Source organism: Scyliorhinus torazame, chromosome 17, assembly GCF_047496885.1.
Source record: "Scyliorhinus torazame isolate Kashiwa2021f chromosome 17, sScyTor2.1, whole genome shotgun sequence".
NCBI classification, from domain to species: Eukaryota; Metazoa; Chordata; class Chondrichthyes; order Carcharhiniformes; family Scyliorhinidae; genus Scyliorhinus; species Scyliorhinus torazame.
The window spans coordinates 62,289,803-62,309,937 of NC_092723.1; the positions used below are offsets into that span (position 1 = coordinate 62,289,803).

The following is a 20,135-nucleotide window of genomic DNA, read 5'->3' on the forward strand; positions in this document are numbered from 1 at the left end:
CCCCGCAGTTCACTAACAGTTTTTAAACACTGGCAGACTTGTTTCGAAGCATACCTCCAAACGGCCCCCGGCCGGGTCACAGAAGACCAGAAACTACAGGTCCTGCACTCGAGGGTAAGCCCGTGAAATTTTCCCTCTCATCGAAGACGCAGAGGATTTCCAGACGGCGTTCGCAGCACTAAGAAGCATCTATGTTCGCCCAGTGAACCAGATCTACGCACACTACCAACTCGCAATGAGACGGCAAAGTCCCGGAGAATCGCTGGACGAATTCTACGCCGCGCTGCTAATTTTGGGATGGGCCTGCAGCTGCCCGCCGGTAAACGCGATTGAACACACGGACATGTTGATGCGCGATGCTTTTGTCGCAGGTATGAACTCTCCCCAAATCCGCCAAAGACTTTTGGAAAAAGAGTCGCTGGGACTCTCGGAGGCATGGGCCCTTGCAGCCTCCCTGGATGTAGCCGCGCGAAACGCCCGCGCGGACTGCCCCGACCGCGCGGCAGCCCCTTGGGCTCCGTGGACCCCCGTCGCAACAAACCCCCCCCCCCACCCCACAGGCTTGCGCGGTTCAGACTCCAAGTCGTCCCGGGGGGGCCCGCTGCTATTTCTGCGGCCAGGCGAAACACCCCCGGCAGCGCTGCCCGGCCCGCACAACGATTTGCAAGAGCTGCGGGAAAAAGGGCCATTTCGCGGCTGTGTGCCGGTCCCGGGAGGTCGCCGCTGTCCCAAGAGAAGAAGCCGTCCTGCGCGTTTCTAACGCTCCCCAACCCCCCCACCGCCCTATGTACGACCCGCAGACGCAGCAATTTTGGGTCCCGGCCACCGCTGTCCCCGGAGAACAAGGAGTCCTGCGCGTTTCAAACGCTCCCCAACCCCCCTAGCGCCCCATGTGCGACCCGCAGGCGCCGCCATTTTGGGTCCCGGCCACCACGAGGGGAGGAGGGGTGCCGCCATCTTGGGACCCCCAGCCCTGTGCGACGCATGGGGCGGCCATTTTGTCCACCCCCGCCGCCATCTTGTGACCCTCCAGCCATGTGCGATGCATGGGGGCGGCCATTTTGTTCACCCCCGCCGCCAACTTGGACGGCAACAATGGACCCCAGCATCGACGCCTCAACGGGGTTCGAGGAAGACGCTGAAGCACTACTACCACGTCTGGCCTCAATGACGCTGGACCAAGCACGGCCCCGGACGCTCCAGACGACGACAACAACGGTGCTGATCAACGGGCACAAGACACCATGCCTGGTCGACTCTGGGAGCACAGAAAGCTTCATCCACCCCGACACGGTAAGACGCTGTTTTTTGACCATCCGTCCCAGTGCGCAAAAGATTTCCCTAGCTGCAGGATCCCACTCCGTACAGATCAAAGGCTACTGCATAGTGACCCTAACGGTGTAAGGGAGGGAGTTTAAAAACTACAGGCTCTACGTCCTTCCCCAACTCTGCGCGCCCACATTACTGGGATTAGACTTCCAGTGCAACCTGCAGAGCCTAACTTTCAAATTCGGCGGCCCAATACCCCCACTCACTATCTGCGGCCTCGCAACCCTCAAGGTTGAGCCCCCATCCTTGTTTGCAAACCTCACCCCGGATTGCAAACCCGTCGCCACTAGGAGCAGACGGTACAGCGCCCAGGACCGGACATTCATTCGGTCCGAAGTCCAGCGGCTACTGAAGGAAGGCATAATCCAGGCCAGCAATAGTCCCTGGAGAGCACAGGTGGTAGTAGTAAAGACAGGGGAGAAGCAAAGGATGGTCATAGACTATAGCCAGACCATCAACAGGTACACACAGCTAGATGCGTACCCTCTCCCCCGCATATCCGACATGGTCAATCGGATTGCCCAATATAAGGTCTTCTCCACCGTGGACCTCAAGTCCGCCTACCATCAGCTCCCCATCCGCCCAAGTGACCGCAAGTACACAGCCTTCGAGGCAGACGGGCGATTATACCACTTCCTAAGGGTCCCATTTGGCGTCACAAACGGGGTCTCGGTCTTCCAACGAGAGATGGACCGAATGGTTGATCAACACGGGTTACAGGCCACGTTCCCGTATCTCGACAATGTAACCATCTGCGGCCACGATCAGCAGGACCACGACGTCAACCTCCAAAAATTCCTCCAGACCGCTAAAGCCTTGAACCTCACATACAACGAGGACAAGTGCGTTTTTAGCACAAACCGACTAGCCATTTTGGGATATGTAGTGCGCAATGGGATAATAGGCCCCGACCCTGAACGTATGCGCCCCCTCATGGAATTTCCCCTCCCTCACTGCTCAAAAGCCCTAAAATGCTGCCTGGGGTTCTTTTCATATTACGCCCAGTGGGTCCCCCAGTACGCAGACAAGGCCTGCCCCCTAATACAGACCACGACCTTCCCTCTGTCGACAGAGGCTTGCCAGGCCTTCAGCCGCATCAAAGCGGATATCGCAAAGGCCACGATGTGCGCCATCGACGAGTCCCTCCCCTTCCAGGTCGAGAGCGACGCCTCCGATGTAGCTCCAGCGGCCACCCTTCACCAAGCGGGCAGACCCGTGGCCTTCTTCTCCCGAACCCTCCACGCCTCAGAAATCCGCCACTCATCAGTGGAAAAGGAAGCCCAAGCCATAGTGGAAGCTGTGCGACATTGGAGGCATTACCTGGCCGGCAGGAGATTCACTCTCCTCACTGACCAACGGTCGGTAGCTTTCATGTTCGATAATGCACAGCGGGGCAAAATTAAAAATGACAAGATCTTAAGGTGGAGGATCGAGCTCTCCACCTTCAACTACGAGATCTTGTACCGTCCCGGAAAGCTGAACGAGCCGTCCGATGCCCTATCCCGCGGCACATGTGCCAACACACAAATAGACCGTCTCCAAGCCCTCCACGAGGACCTCTGCCACCCGGGGGTCACTCGGTTCTACCATTTTATAAAGTCCCGCAACCTCCCCTACTCTGTGCAGGAGGTCCGTACAGTCACCAGGAACTGCCACAACTGCGCAGAGTGCAAACCGCACTTTTTCAGGCCAGATAGAGAGCACCTGATCAAGGCTTCCCGTCCCTTTGAACGCCTCAGTCTGGATTTCAAAGGGCCCCTCCCCTCCACCGACCGCAACACATACTTCCTGAACGTGGTGGACGAGTACTCCCGTTTCCCCTTCGCCATCCCCTGCTCTGACATGACAGCGGCCACAGTCATTAAAGCCCTTAACACCATATTCACACTGTTCGGTTGCCCCGCATACGTCCATAGCGACAGGGGGTCCCTCCTTCATGAGTGACGAGCTGCGCCAGTTCCTGCTCAGCAAGGGTATAGCCTCGAGCAGGACGACCAGCTACAACCCCCGGGGGAACGGGCAAGTAGAGAGGGAGAACGGCACGGTCTGGAAGACCGTCCTACTGGCCCTACGGTCCAGGGATCTCCCAGTTTCACGGTGGCAGGAGGTCCTCCCGGACGCCCTCCACTCCATCCGGTCGCTACTGTGTACCGCTACTAACCAAACGCCTCATGAGCGCCTCCTTGTCTTCCCCAGGAAGTCCTCCTCTGGAACGTCGCTGCCGACCTGGCTGGCGGCCCCAGGACCCATCTTGCTCCGGAAACATGTGCGGGCGCACAAGTCGGACCCGTTGGTCGAGAGGGTTCACCTCCTCCACGCGAACCCGCAGTACGCCTACGTGGAGTACTCCGACAGCCGACAGGACACGGTCTCCCTGCGAGATCTGGCGCCCGCCGGCAACATGCACACCCCCCCGACACCTATCACCCCCTCCCTGCCACCGGCGCACCCCGCGACAACCCCCTTCCCGGGAGGATGGGTCTGTGAGGATGGGACCTCCTCCCAGGTCCGACCAGAAGTGAAGCTGAAGCAGAAACCATAAAGCTCCCTGAGGCGACAACACTGGAACAAGCACCACCACCACCAGGGCTGAGGCGATCGACAAGGACGACCAGACCGCCCGACCGACTTGTGGCATCCGTGTAACACTAGAATGTTGTGGACTTTAACGAGAATTTTTTTACCTTTTTCCCTCTTACGAATACTGTAAATAGTTCAAAACAAAAAAAAAATACCCTGTACATACTGTGATGACATGCAAAGGTTTTTCCTCCCAGGACCAGCCTTGTAAACCTCTACCACCATGCGAAGCACCACCCCGCCGGGTTCATTTTTAACAAGGGGTGAATGTGGTAGTATGCATTAGGGGTCATGTGGGACTGTGAAGCCGTGATGTCATTGGCTGACAGATCCCGGGTCCTGCTTGGCTGTTGACCTCTAGCTCCGCCCTGAAGGCGGAGCTAAAGAACCAGGAGTTCTCCCCCACAGGCCAGTCTGTTACTGAACTGCGGGGAACAAGTCACGCTTAATAAAGCCTCATCGACTTCACCTCTATTCGTCTCTCGGGAGTCTTTGTGCGCTACATGGGGCTAAGTACAGCCTCGGCCGCGCATTCCCCACTGTGGTCACCGATCTACCCCGATGGACATTAAATCGCAGGGTGTTTCTCGACGCTCCGAGTGCCAGGAAATACCCAGCAAACCGCACTACAGGACTCTGTCCCCATTCAGGTAGATCGTGCCCGATCATGGGTTCCCCTCTAAATAGCTAATGTGCAAAAACTCCATCCAACTCAGATTTAACTGCTGAAACTGCTACTAAAAATTCCATAGGCCCCATAGTTCTTGCACCCCAACTAAAAAATCTGAGGGAGGCCAATGGGAGAGGAAAAACCTGCCCATAGTTCCGACGGCTGCCCTGCAGAAATTTAACTTTGCGAGCAGCCCTAATCATTTTGCCCCTTTTTCAGTCGGCTGGGATCAAGGGTGGGGAAGTAGTGGTTCTACTGTTGGGAAGTTTCCCCCACTGACCTGACACCAGCCCACATAGCTACGGCCATCAGGATTCCCACGTGGCGTGCCCACCCCCCTCCCGATGGCAGGTAAAATTTTGGCAGTGGTGGGATGAAGCCCTGACTATTAATTGGCCCCTTAAGCATCATGTCAGGCCCAAGGGCAGCCAAGTTGCCCACTGCCTCCCGCCTATAAAATTTCAGACTGGTCAGTGGGGCAGTATTAGGTAGGCTACCTTGTGGATTTTATACCCCCTCCCTCCACCCCTGCCAAATTTATACCCATGGCAAGGGAATCCAGACCTATGTATAATAAAACTAAAATGCAGCAAAGGTGCCACCGTTGAAACCAAGTTCTTTCACAAGAAACAAATCACCACATAGATACTTTGCCTGATTTCTACTGGACTATCAAAACTGATGGTTAAAGGTTTGCATTGCATTTAACAGTTCCTCCACTCTCATTTGAGCTGTTGTACTGCATTTGGGCAGCACGGTAGCACAAGTGATTCGCACTGTGGCTTCACAGTGCCAGGGTCCCAAGTTCGATTCCCTGCTGGGTCACGGTCTGTGTGGAGTCTGCACATTCTCCCCGTGTCTGCGTGGGTTTCCTCCGGGTGCTCCAGATACCTCCCACAGTCCAAAGATGTGCAGGTTAGGTGGATTGGCCATGCTAAATTGCCCTTAGTGACCAAAAAAAAGGTTAGGAGGGGTTATTGAGTTACGGGGATTGGGTGGAAATGAGGGCTTAAGTGGGTCGGTGCAGACTCGATGGGCCGAATGGCCTCCTTCTGCACTGTATGTTCTATGTTTCTATGATGTGATTAAGTTAACAGGTGAAGCAGTGCTGCCGCTGAATGGTAATGGAGAGAAATAATATATTGGCTAGATGGCAGCCACTGTTTCAGCTGCAGTTATTTACCTTCACATTGTGGGGATTTGTCAAATCGGCTGATGAGAAATTGGTTTGAACGGGGCACAGTTAAACAAACTGGTCAAAAAGGTGCCCTCCTACCTCAGCTGCGCAATGTTAATTTCACTGCGCTGTGCAAAAAAAAAAAGCCACCCAGGCCAGGAGGTCCCAAGTCGCATCCCACTCTGTGCAAAATTAGTTGCTTTTAGCATGGACAAGCAAGGGGACAAATGGGGCTCAACATCCCTGAATATTGGAGAGTTTGGCAGTTTTACTTGCCCAGCTCAGTCATGCTTGTTTTTTAAAATATCTTTCAAATCATGATCTATGCTCATACTAGTCAAATTAACAACTGGTGCCTTCACAGTAAGGTTCCCAATGTATCAGAATAACCAGAGTTCATTCAGGATAATGGATTATTCCTCCCGAGCATTGCCTCCAGCAGCCTGAGGGACCAGTGGCTTAAATTCCGCAGCACAGTGCTGTGCTGCCCAGCCCATTCCGGCACATCATTGGCTGCTGTTAGAGAAGCTTTGTTCAGTGACATCACAGGCAAAGTGCGGTCGGAAAAGAGCTAGAAGTGGAGGTGATTTGGCAATTGAGGTTTTCCTCTATTTCACCTCCAGCCCACCCTCAAATCCTCTTAACCTGACAGTGATCGAGTGACCTCCCGAACCGTAAAGTCTCAACAGCTGCTGGCACAAAAGCCCCAAGTAAAATGACTTATTACAGAGGACCCACCTTTACAAGGTAAATACAATATTATTTGCACAAGTCATGAGACTACGTATCATGTGGTCAAACCTCCAGGAATGCCTCCAGCCTAAATTGGTGACCCGAATGCAGAACCATAATCTAAGTATCAGTACCTTCAGAAATGAGGGAGGGGGGGAAAAAGGGACTGAGAACAGACTGTTTACAAGAATGTGCGACCACATTAGATACTCAGCATATGAAGACTTAGCCCCTGGAATAAAAGGCATCATTTTTATTTCATGTAACATAATCATTAAGCTTTTGTAAACAAAATATGGAGCGCAATGTTTTGCTGCAGTTCTTAGTTAATACACGAGGTGAAGAGGGAAGCAAAAAATGGCTCAGGCACTGGAACCATGACAAAACAGGAAAGAGCACTGGGTATTTTTACACAACATTGCTAGTGATATTTTCATTCACAATTCACAGCTGCATTGTGAAGAAGCTACAGTATCCAGTGGAAGTGAAATCTGCTGGTTTACTCTGTGCAAGGCTTCAGCTTCAAAAAAAACTCCAAATAAAACTCGGACTGCAAATATACATTAGTATCTAGGTGAGGCACACAACCGATTTTACACACACAAATACGATCAGCATCTCAGGCTATTTAAAGCACTCTTGTAAAATGTATTTCTCCCCAGGGTACACACATTGCCATCTGTCTCGATTGATCCAATAGCTCATTAACCCAATTTGACTGGCAACTGCAAATATTGCAAAATTACTTCAACGGGTTTCGAAAGATTCGAGAATGACCTAGTATCCTTGACTAAAGGAAAAATGGTTCCAAAGTGGGTGACTATTGAATTACTGCAATAAGATCAGTTAGTCAGAAAAATTAAGCCTTACCAGTATCTGGCTTTTCCTCAGTTCTTTTAAAGGGATTCCTTTGCACCGATATTTTAGCTTTGAGAAGTGAAACAGCAAACCAAGTGACTGACACAGTCAGTGCTCGAATTCAGTTGTGAAGTCAACACACTTTACAATGCGACTGTGAATCCACAGGGCAGCAGCAAAATCTATCTACATCCTCCCATCCAAAACCTCTAAATCATAGTCTCCATGGTTACAGACAATACAGAACACATCACTGAAGCTATGAAGCCTTGCGCAGAGGATGGTCAGCATTAAGAAGAAAATTCTTTACCACTTGGTTAATAAACTTAATCTGCTGACTTAAAAACTCAAGCTAGCAGCTCAAGTCATATTGCCTTCAACTCCCATAATTCCGCAGACACAGCAGAATAGGTTCTGCTACTGCAGCTGCATCAATTCATTTAGGTATGCAGAAGTCTCGCGTTACATTAGGAAAATGAATGATTTTCTCATTCAGAAAACGCTGCACATCAACTATACAATTAAACTTAGCATTTGCTCGTTAAAGATACATTTTCCAAATGTAATGTTCGATGCTATAATCTCCATTTTCAAATCACATCGATGAAAACAAAATGGATGTTTCGAACAGTTCCTATTTTCCCAGACCAATGAAACAGAGTGTTAATTACACAGGCAGAGATCTGTTAGTGGTACTGAGAACTCCATTGAGGGAGGTTCAACAACGTTATAATTCATTCCCAAGTCTTTTATTAAAACACATAGTGGGAAGCTTTTGAATGACAGCTTTATTTCTTTTAAGCCTGGGACAGTGCCAGTGGCAATGATTCACAATATTAATGTTTGATTGATGGATAGCAGACACACTTCAGAAAAACAAAAACCTTCCCTCTTTGAAAAGTAAAGCAATATTCTGTGGCTGGAATGGCAGAGGATATTAGACCATAAGACCATAAGACATAGGAGCGGAAGTAAGGCCATTCGGCCCATCAAGTCCACTCCACCATTCAATCATGGCTGATTTCACCTCCATTTACCCGCTCTCTCTCCATAGCCCTTAATTCCTCGAGAAATCAAGAATTTATCAACTTCTGTCTTAAAGACACTCAACGTCCCGGCCTCCACCGCACTCTGTGGCAATGAATTCCACAGACCCACCACTCTCTGGCTGAAGAAATTTCTCCTCATCTCTGTTCTAAAGTGACTCCCTTTTATTCTAAGGCTGTGCCCCCGGGTCCTAGCCTCCCCTGCTAATGGAAACAACTTCCCTACGTCCACCCTATCTAAGCCATTCATTATCTTGTATGTTTCTATTAGATCTCCCCTCAACCTCCTAAACTCCAATGAATATAATCCCAGGATCCTCAGACGTTCATTGTATGTTAGGCCTACCATTCCTGGGATCATCCGTGTGAATCTCCGCTGGATCCGCTCCAGTGCCAGTATGTCCTTCCTGAGGTGTGGGGCCCAAAAGTACATCCCTGCTTCTATATTCCAAGCCTCTTGAGATAAATGACAACATTGCATTTGCTTTCTTAATTACGGACTCAACCTGCAAGTTTACCTTTAGAGAATCCTGGACTAGGACTCCCAAGTCCCTTTGCACTTCAGCATTATGAATTTTGTCACCGTTTAGAAAATAGTCCATGCCTCTATTCATTTTTCCAAAGTGCAAGACCTCGCACTTGCCCACGTTGAATTTCATCAGCCATTTCTTGGACCACTCTCCTAAACTGTCTAAATCTTTCTGCGCTATTGTACAATTATCTGTCTCTATAAAAGCTGATAATGAAAATAAAAGCAAGATCTGTTACCCGGTAGAGCCGATTTCAAGACCCATTTTGTTACAATGAACTGCAGCTACAAGTTGAAACAAATGACTACATTTTGCAGATGATGTGAACCCTGTAGGGGTAAAACTAAATTCAAAGTGGAGACATGTGATACGACCATCAATTCACACGAAACCAGGAGTAGAAGTAAACTGTGGCTTTAATCAACTAGAACAGTGCCTGCCTGCAGGGCTACTGCTCTTTATACCTCCCTCCAAGGGGTGGAGCCAGGGGCGGAGCCCACAAGGCACCAACATGATACATTATAGGTAATACTTTACAATGGTCCATAGAATCATAGATGTTTACAGCATGGAAACAGGCCCTTCGGCCCAACCAGTCCATGCCGCCCAGTTTTTACCATTAAGCTAGTCCCAGTTGCCCGCACTTGGCCCATAATCCATAGAATCATAGAGGTTTACAGCATGGACTCTGGGTGGAGTCCACATGGGCAACATCGTGATCCAGTTATATACATGGTGAATGGTTACTGCAAAATGTTCACCACATTCACCCCCTGTTAAAAAATGAAGTCCGGCGGGGGTGAAGGGTTCATAAGTTCAGCCCGTGCGCTGTGATCGCCGAAGCTCTGGTATCGCAGCTGGCCCTGGTGTCAAACTCATCCATGCTGGCATGGGTAGTCGCCAGTGCGGGCACAGATGTGGATTCCGGGAGCGTGTCTTCTGGAGCTTCATTCCTGTGGGTCGGTGAAGGGGGAATGGTGGGCGGGAGAGGATGCGGGTGCCATGTAGGGGCGGGGGCGCGGGTGCCATGTAGGGGCGGGGGCGCTGGTCAGCGTAGGTCAGGCGGGGCAAGTTGGGGTGGCAGTGGAACCCACGGGTGCCAGGTCTCGGAGGGAGACCATATCCTGTCGGCCATCGGGGTGTTCAATGTATGTGTACTGGGGGTTGGTGTGTAGGAGCTGGACCCTCTCGACCAGGGGGTCAGAGTTATGGCTCCTGACCTGTTTGCAGAGCAGGACGGGCCCCAGTGTCTTCAGCCAGGACGGAAGCGAGGCCCCGGAGGTGGATTTCCTGGGGAAAACAAATAGGCGGTCATGAGGGGTCCCGTTTGTGGCCGTGCAAAGCAAGGACCTAATAGAGTGGAGTGCGTTGGGGAGGACCTCTTGCCAGTGGGGGACTGGGAGATTTCTAGACCATAGGGCCAGGAGGACGGTCTTCCAGACCGTTGCATTCTCCCTCTCCACCTGCCCGCTTCCCCGGGGGTTATAACTGGTAGTCCTGCTCGAGGCGATGCCCTTGCTGAGCAGGTACTGACGCAGTTCGTCGCTCATGAACAACGAGCCCCGGTCACTGTGAACGTACGTGGGAAAACCAAACAGGGTGAAGGCACTATGTAGGGCTTTAATGAAGGTGGCCGCGGTCATGTCGGGGCAAGGGATTGCAAAGGGGAAGCGGGAGAACACGTCGATGATATTGAGGAAATATGTGTTGCGGTTGGTGGAGGGGAGGGGCCCTTTGAAATTGATACTGAGGCGCTCAAAGCGCCGGGATGCCTTTACCAGGTGGGCTTTATCCGGTCAATAGAAATGCGGCTTACACTCCGCACAGATTTGGCAGTCCCTGGTCATGGCTCTGACCTCCTCAGTGGAGTAGGGCAGGTTGCGGGCCTTGATGTAGTGGAGAAGCCGGTTGACTCCCGGGTGGCGGAGGTCATCGTGGCTAGTCGGTCATCTTGCGCGCTGGCGCATGTGCCACGGGACAGGGCACCTGGGGGCTCATTGAGCTTCCCCAGGACAATATACTATATCGTAGTAGGAGGTGGAGAGTCCGATCCTCCACCTCAAGATCTTATCATTCTTGATCTTGCCCCGCAGCGTATTATCGAACATGAAGGCTACCGATCGTTGGTCGGTGACGAGGGTAAACCTCCAAGGAGTGTCGAATTTCGGAGGTGGTGAGGGTTCGTGAAAAAAATGCTACTGGCCTGCTTGCCCGATTGAGGGTAGCGACGAGGGCAACCTCTGATGCGGCGCTCTCGACCTAGAAGGGGACAGATTCGTCCACCACGCGCATTGCGGCTTTGGCGATGTCCGCCTTTATGCAGCTGAAGGCCTGGTGGGCCTCAGCCGCCAGTGGGAAGATGGTGGCCTTGATTAGTGGGCTGGCTTTGTCCGCATAGTTGGGGACCCACTGGGCGTAATAAGAAAAGAACCCGAGGCACCTTTTCAGGGCCTTGGGGCAGTGGGGAAGGGGGAGTTGCAGGAGGGGGCACATGCGGTCGGGGTCGGGCCCTAGAACCCCGTTTTCCACGACATAGCCGAGGATGGCTCGTCTGGTTGTGCGGAAAACGCATTTCTCCTTGTTGTAAGTGAGGTTAAGGGTTTGGGCGGTTTGGAGAAATCTCTGGAGGTTGGCATCGTGATCCTGTTGATCATGACCGCAGATGGTGACATTGTCCAAGTACGGAAATGTGGCCCGCAGCCCGTACTGGTCCACCATTCAGTCCATCGTTCTTTGGAAGACCGAGACCCCGTTCGTGATGCCAAAGGGGACCCGGAGGAAGTGGAAGAGGCGGCCGTCTGCCTCAAAAGCCGTGTAGTGGCGGTACCCCGGGCAGATTGGGAGCTGGTGGTACGCAGACTTCAGATCCACTGTGGAGAACACCCGGTAGTGCGCGATCTGATTAACCATGTCTGCGATCTGGGGAAGGGGATACGCATCGAGGTGCGTGTACCGGTTTATAGTTTGGCTGTAATCTACAACCATCCGGTTCATTTCCCCGGTCCTGACGACCACCGCCGGAGCTCTCCAGGGGCTATTGCTGGCCTCGATGATTCCCTCCCGCAAGAGTCGCTGGACCTCGGACCTGATAAAAGTCCTATCCTGGATGCTGTACCGTCTGCTTCTGGTGGCGACTGGTTTACAGTCAGCGGTGAGATTTGCGAAGAGCGAGGGAGGGTCGACTTTTAGGGTCGCAAGACTACATACAGTGAGTGGGGGTAGGGGCCCGCCGAACTTCAGAGTTAGGCTCCTGAAGTTACACTGGAAGTCCAGTCCCAACAAGAGAGGAGCGCAGAGGTCGGGGAGTACATATAACTTAAAATTGGCGTACTCGGCACCCTGTATTGCGAGGGTTGCAGTAGTACACCCCCGGATCTGCACCGAGTACGACCCAGAAGCAAGAGAGATGGTTTGATGTGCCGGGAAGATTGGGAGCGAGCAGTGTCTTACCATGTCTGGGTGAATGAAGCTCTCCGTGCTCCCGGAGTCGAACAGGCAGGGCGTTTCGCGTCATCGGCCTCGTGTTGTCAGTGGGGGCAGCCATCTACCACCCCACCCAACGTGGGCGACCCACAGGGGTCGCCATCTTGGCCATCCTCGCCCACGTGGCCCACCACGTGTGATTCATGGGGGCCGCCAACTTGGATGCCATTTTCCTCACCGCACGACACGTGCGACCGATGGGGGCAGCCATCTTAGCCGCCATCTGCAACACCGCCGGACACGTGCGACCGACGGGGGCAGCCATCTTGGGACCACCCCAGCACCTCCGGCCACGCCGGCTACCCGCAACTCAGCACGGTCACCCTTGACCAGTCGCGACCCAAACACCTCCAGAGCTCCATGATAACACGTCCGGGAGGCGCGGAGCCAGCAGACACGCTGCCACACTGCGGGATCTGCGGGCCAGTGAGTCTGAGGGTCGGGCCTGCGATTTAGAGTTTTTGGACCAGGCAAACTTTAGCAAAATGCCCTTGTCTTCCGCAGTCGCTGCAGTTCCGCGTTCCGGGCCGGCTAATGCTGCCGGGGGTGTTGATGCTGGCCGCAGAAATAACAGGGTAGGCCCCCATGGTGGGCGGGCAGCTGCGCGGCACAGGCCTGGGGTACTCTTTGGTCAGGGGTCCACGAGGAGGTTGCTTGATCGGACGGGAACGCGTTAAGGCTTTGGAACGCTACTTCTAGAGAAGAGGCTAATTTTACCGTCACTTCCAGGTCTAGGGCACCTTTTTCGAGTAGGCGCTGTCTCACGTAGTTGGACCTGACTCCAGCCACGTAGGTGTCCCAGACGGCGAGGTCCATATGTTGAGTGGCCGTAATGGCCTGGTAATTGCAACTTCGTGCAAGGACTTTGAGGTCGTGTAGGTACTCTTCCAGCGATTCCCCGGGGCGCTGGCGGCGAGTAGTGAGGAGATGTCGCGCGTATACCTCGTTCACTGGCTTTACGTAGAGGCGCTGTAGCATCGCAAGAGCGTCTGCGCAAGTGGAGGCTTCCTCAAGTTGAACAGAGATTCGATGGCTGGCTCACCCAGGCATGGAGGAGACTCAGCTTCTGTCGGTGACGGAAGGCGAGGAGGAGGCGGCGAGGTAGGCCTTGAAACAGTGGAGCCAGTGCAAAAAAATTCCTTTCGCCTCCACGGCCTGCGGATCGAGTTCCAGTCGGTCAGGTTTGAGGGCCGATTCCATTGTAGTTGATTAAATTGATGCGACCATCAATTCACACGAAACCAGGAGTAGAAGTAAACTGCGGCTTTAATCAACTAGAACAGTGCCTGCCTGTGACTGGTCTGCTAGTAAGAGCCGCCTGCAGGGCTACTGCTTTTTATACCTCCCCTCAAGGGGTGGAGCCAGGGGCGGAGCCCACAAGGCACCAACATGATACATTACATGCAATACCGTACAATGGTCCATAGATGGAGCCACATGGGCAACAGCATGATACAGTTATATACATGGTGAATGGTTACTGCAAAACGTACACCACAAAGTGCAAATTTGTTTTAGGAACAGTAGGTAGGCCTTTCAGCCCCTCGAGCATGTTCTGTCATTCATTTAGATCATGAGTTATGTCACAACACCCTGTCCTAGTGTGCAGTCAATTCCAGCCCCACTTGACCCAGAGTCACAACATAGGTAAAATTAGATTTTATTTTAAAACCCATGGTCCTTGGCTGAGCCCAATAAACTGCAGTCACCAGGTTTGTAACTTTCACACAAGTGACTTATTATGTACAGTATTATAATTAAACTGACAGGACTTTGGAATGGGTGGTGAAGAGCCTGGATGTGCAGGGGGTGACAGTCCAGGAGGTGGAGAAGGTGGTGCCAGACCAGAGAGTAACAGGATTGTGACACTGGAAGCGGAGATGGCGATCTTGGGGTCCATGTGTAAGGTGCTGCAAGCAAAGGTGGAGGACTGGGAAAACAGGTCCAGGTGGCAGAATCTGAGGATCGTGGGCCTACCAGAAGGAGTGGAGGGAACGAGAGCAACGGGCTATGTTGTGAGGATGGTGGCTAGGTTGGTGGACGAAAAGTTGCTGGACAAGGCCCAAGAGGTGGATCAGGCACATAGTCCCTGAGGCAGAGGCCAAGAGCGGGGGGGGGGCACCGCAGGCAGTGGCAGTTTCAGGACAAATAAATTATTCTGAGGTGGGCCAGGGTGCAGCAGGATTGCAATTAGGAAGAAAACCGAATCCGGATTTGGTTTCAGGTGCTGTACCCAACCAGGCCTTGGGTCACTTTTGAGGGTTGGGAATATTACTTTGGTACACCAGCGGAGGCGAATGACTTTATCAAGGAACATAAGCTGGGAGAAGGCTAGGAACATAAGCTGGGAGAAAGTTGAAGGGGGAATGTTGGTGGATGTTCTGTCTCTGTTGAATTTTGTTATCTGTTTGCTACCTGAGAAAGGGGATTACGGGGGTGGTTGCACCCCCTTTGTGTATTTAAATTGATCTTTTTTCGTAGAGAGGCCCTTCGCTTTTGTGGTATGGTGTTTAATTATATTGCACTCTGTTGGTTATGCTCTGTGCAATGCATGTGGTGTTGTAGTGGATGGGGTAGGGCGGCTCGAGAATGCTCTGCATGGAGGCCATTTGGGGTTATGCTTCTTGCGTTGGGTTCGGTGCGCGGAGGAGGTCTGGAGAGAAGCAATGGGGGGGGGGATGCAAGTGGGATGGGTAGAGGGGGTGGGGATGGTGAGTGTCGCCACACTGGCAAGAAATGCAAGTGAATGGAAGTGAAGTGGGGGGGGGGGGGGCTGCTGCGGTGGTAAGCCAGTGTGAAAATGAAATGAAAATCGCTTATTGTCACGAGTAGGCTTCAATGAAGTTACTGTGAAAAGCCCCTAGTCGCCACATTTCGGCGCCTGTTCGGGGAATTACAGGATATTGTTACAGGAATTGAACCGTGCTGCTGGCCTGCCTTGGTCTGCTTTAAAAGCCAGCGATTTAGCCCAGTGTGCTAAACCAGCCAGTGTGGGGGAGGGGGGAGAGAAGTCGGGGAATGTGGGAAGCAACTTGGCAGTATGGAGGGTGAATTTGGTCATGTACAGGGTGGGGCCCGAAGGGGAGGGGGGTTGATGGCGAACTGTAGGGGGGAGGGGAGGCGGAAGCCCGGTCCGGTCAGAATCATGACATGGCATGTCTGTGAGCTAAAATGGGCCAGTTAAGTGGTCCAGGGTGTGGTGATATGCCTGTGCACAGTTTTGTAGTTAGTCAGTAATGTGACCTCTAACCAGCTGGTGGCATCAGACATCCTTCAAGTGACGAGAGAGAGAGCGCGAGAGTGAGAGCGCATTCCTCTCCTTCCAAGGTCTAAACACTTCTGTCCAGATCTCTCACAAAGCATCATGCAGGAACAAATCACTGACCGTTGTCAGGCAGAACATTGTCCCTGGCCAAACCATCAGTTGTCAGTTAACCAATCTCTCCAACTTCCTCCAACCATCAGTTGTCAGTTAACCAATCTCTCCAACTTCCTCCAAACCTGGTTCCTAAGAAGCATTTGGGTGTCGAGGAATCGGACTTCTTCTTTCCAAAAACAAAACCTGGGAACACAGTGTCCTGACAAGCGGGCTACTTCAACTTTGAGAGTCTTCTGCTTAAAGGTACATTATGGGTCCACAGACCAAAATAAGAAAATAACATAAAAGAATCAAACAGAAAGTGCTCTGACACTTACTTATACCTTAACTCCATTACACTCAATCTCCCCCCCCCCCAAAAAAATATAAATATCACATGATATACACGAAGCTACGTCCCATGCTTCTGATGCAGAACTAAGAAACATGACACTATCTATAATAATGCAATCGTTCCATTTTCCGATACATGGGAAGAAAAAGTATTAAAGCTCATTCAATATTAATGTCTGAAAAATCTAACATATTTCCTTATGTACATACATTGGAAGACATAAAAGCGGTCAGTATTCCAGCACTTTTCTTGAGTTTCCAGACATCTGGTCGCAAAATAAATTTTAAAAATGAAAATTTACCTTTTTGGGCCTATTTTCATAATAATCCCCTTTTCTCATTGGACTGTCCTAGCTAAAATTGCAATCGGGATTTCCAGTGAGGGATGTGCTGACCTGACGCATGGAAAGTGGCTCTCAGAGGAAATCAAATTTAGGCAACTTTATTCAAAACAGCCCGCCAGAACAGAGGAAATCACCCTCTTCAAACTATAAGTGAAGATATATGATATTTGCTAAAATGCCGTACAACAGCTGCACAAGAGGCCGCAAGGAAACAAGAGGTCACAGGAGCCTGGAGCCACGCGACGAGGAAGCCTCGGCAGCACCTGAAGGAGAGGGACCAACAAGCTGTGCAAGAAACTCCACCTCGCTGGAGGAAGTACCTCACCAGAGAGCTCAAGGACGACATGAGGTTCGGAATCTAAGCAGCAGTCAAGGTGGTAGTCACAGAAGCACTGGCTGGTATGCAGGTGGCCCTCAACAAAGCGGAGAGGCAACTAGGGGCCCAAGGGAGCACAATCAAAGCCCAGAGCAACCGGATCGTTGCTCCAGAGGCAGAATTAGCAAGGTTGGTGGCGACCCAGGGGATCCAAGGTGGAGGACCAAGAGAACCGGTCAAGGCACCAGAACCTCAGAATTGTGGGACTGCCAAAGGGAATCAAAGGCAGTATTCCCACAGATTACATAGCCCAGAGCTTGGAAACCTAGTGGGAAGGGACATCTTTCCCAGCCCGCCAGAGATAGACAGGACACACAGGTCGCTCCAGCCCACACCCTGTGCCGGGAAACAGTGAGGGCAATAATTGCGAAGATGTACAGGTACCAAGACTAGGAGAGAATCCTGAGATACGCCAGGCAGATGAGAATCTGCAACTGGGAGGGACACCGGAGACGAATATGTCAGGACATTGTAGCAGTCCTGCCAAACGTGGGCGGAGTTCAACAGTGCGAAGGCAGCCCTGTTCAAAAGTGGGGTGAAGTTTGGGATGCTCTACCCAGCCAAGCTATGAGTAACTTTCCAGGGCAAGGAGTACTGTTTTACGGCCCCTGCAGAAGTGGACGTGTTCGTCCAAAAGAATGGGCTGGGAAAGCAGCAGCAGAAACAGAGGTGAAGCCATCACCCTGAGAGACTGAAAGACAATTTGCGCAGGATTGTACAGCCTCGTTCTGAAACCGAACGCTAAGGCATGGAAAGGAAGAAACGAGGACAGCGGGGCACAGGATAAAGGAAGAAAGAGTAAGAGGAGAAAAGGAAGAAAAACAGCGGGTGTAGGTAAAGCTGAGACCAACCATGGGAGGGAGCCAACACACTAGCGGGAAAGCTAGTGCCAGGAGGTATGAGTGAGGGGCGGGCCGCAGTGCATCTCCCGCAGGGGAAGAGAGGGCCTGGCGATGGGCGGGGGAATAATCAGAGGGGAGAGGAAAAGAGAGATCGTGGGAGGGGGGAGACACTGGTAGGAAGAGGATGTTGGGATGGGGAGGGGGGAAAGATGCAGAACCATAGGGGGAACAAAGGGACAGAGGGCATGGGTAAGGGCTCTAGGCTGACTACAACAGGCCACACATGGCAACAGGGAACAAGATGGCGCCACAAGCAGCGATGGCAGCATAGTGGTTAGTACTATGGTTTCACAATGCCAGGGTTCCAGGTTTGATTCCCACTTGGGTCACTGTCTGTGCGGAGTCTGCATGTTCTCCTCGTGTGTGCGTGGGTTTCCTCCGGGTGCTCCGGTTTCCTCCCACAGTCCAAAGATGTGCAGGTTAAGTGGACTGGCCATGCCAAATTGCCCTTAGGTTAGGTGGGGTTGCAGGGTTACAGGGATAGGGCAGAGGTGGGTAAGTAGGGTGCTCTTTCCAAGAGCCGGTGCAGACTAGATGGGTCGAATGGCCTCCTTCTACACTGTAAATTCTATGATTCTATGACTTTGGAGGGTCCGCAAACAAAGGGAAATCTCGGAGTGCAAGGATTCAGCCACATGTCGTATATCTAGTTGGCAGCTATGTTGGGTGGGCCCTGGCCAAAGGGAAACCCTGGAGCGCAGGAGATTGGCCTCATGGCGAGTACGGCGACCGTGGCCATTTTGGATGGTCCTCTAACAAAGCGAAACCCCGCAGTGCAGGGGCACATCCTCACGGTAAGTATGGTTGATCCTGCAGAAGGGGGCAGGGGACAAACAAAAATATCGGAATAGTCACCTGGAATGTCAGGGGACTTAACGGCCCAGTGAAAAGATCCAGAATCTTCACCTACCTGAAAAATACGAAAGCCGACATGGACTTCTTCCGAGAGACACCCGAGGGAGAAGGACGGACTGCGGGCAAGAAAATGTTGGGTGGGACAGCTGTACCATTCTTGTTTCAGGACAAGAGCTAGGGGGATAGACATACTGCTCAGTAAGAGGACGATGTTTCTGGCGACAAGGATGGTTGCGGAACAGGGGGGATGGGGCACCAGTGGACCTGGTTAACACGTATGCGCCCAACTCGGACGACATGGAGCTTATTTAGAAATCCCCAACATAGACACACACCGACTTATCATGGGAGTGGGTGTCAACTGTGTCCAGGACCCACGGACAGACAGGTTGATTCCCAAAACAGGGAAGGTCTCCAACATGGCGAAAGCACCCAAGCACAGTTAGGAGCAGATGGGGGCAGTGGGACTATGGAAGTTCACACACCATGGGGAGAAGGAGTTCTCCTTCTTATCCCAAGTACATGAAGTATATAGATTTAGATTTATTGTCATATGCACCAAGGTACAGTGAAAAGTATTGTTCTGCGTTCAGTCCAGGCAGATCATTCCATATATGAAAAACATTGGACGTACGATAAATACACAATGTAAATACATAGACACAGACATCGGGTGAAGTATATGGAGTGTAGTGCTACTCAGTAGAGAAGATGCATGGAGAGATCAGTTCAGTTCATAAAAGTGTTATGGGCCAGGGTTTAGAGAACCCCAAAATGTATCATAGAGTTCACCTGACCCACAACTTTTAATAGATTGTGGTTATGGGGAGCACACAGGTGTGATGCAAACAGAGCGCTAAAGTACTTTTAAATTAAAACAATGTTTATCTACAAAACCAGTTAACACTTTATAAACCCACAGTAAACATATGCCAATCACACCCTACAAGGAGGGGAGGGGGGCAAATGTTTGTAATTTCAGGCAACCGAATAGCAGCAACTTATCATGATGTAATGTAATATATATGTGTCGTTATACGATCCTACTATGTACGATAATGAAAAACCAATAAAGAAAACATATATTGAATACGAAGGGGAGAGAGGGGGAGGGTTGGGGGAGAAAGGAGAATTGGGGTTTGGAGGTTGACTCCAAATATGGAGCTTTCGTAAATTGTAATTAGTTTGTACAGATGTTTATTTTTGTTGTATATTAATGGAAAAGTTCTAACATTTTTTTTATTGCAATCGGATTCTCCTGATATCATAGGGTCCAAGCATATATCTGTTAAAGTGGACTCTGTTGACTTAGAATTGTATCCTAGCAATTGCTCAGTTGAGCAGGTTACATTTGTATTCAGTAAATTTCTTGATGCTTTAAGGCAGTTAAGTAATTTCAGGATTTTACATTTCCATTTGCTTGCCTCTGCTGGATAGGGTTAAAAATTGGCCAATGGTCTTTACTACTGTCTGGTTGTTTCAACTGATTCATTTTAGACAACTGGATTTAGGCAAGAGTTAGTTCCTGCCATCTTCAAAAT

The 20,135-nt window shown here is 51.3% G+C and overlaps 1 protein-coding gene across 4 annotated transcripts in view; it reads right to left on the bottom strand.

Annotated features, from left to right (window-relative positions):
• The window catches only part of pacsin1b (protein kinase C and casein kinase substrate in neurons 1b), a 472,183-nt gene that overhangs the window by 353,261 nt on the left and 98,787 nt on the right, over positions 1 to 20,135 (bottom strand). The window contains exon 1 of one of the 4 annotated variants that reach the window (XM_072480519.1): positions 7,359 to 7,813. The exons of 1 other annotated variant lie outside the window; for it this stretch is intronic. The gene's annotated coding sequence lies outside the window, so the exon portion shown is untranslated. Of the gene's footprint in view, positions 1 to 7,358; positions 7,814 to 20,135 lie in introns of those variants that run through there. 2 more of the 4 variants (XM_072480512.1, XM_072480518.1) reach the window with 2 other exon arrangements.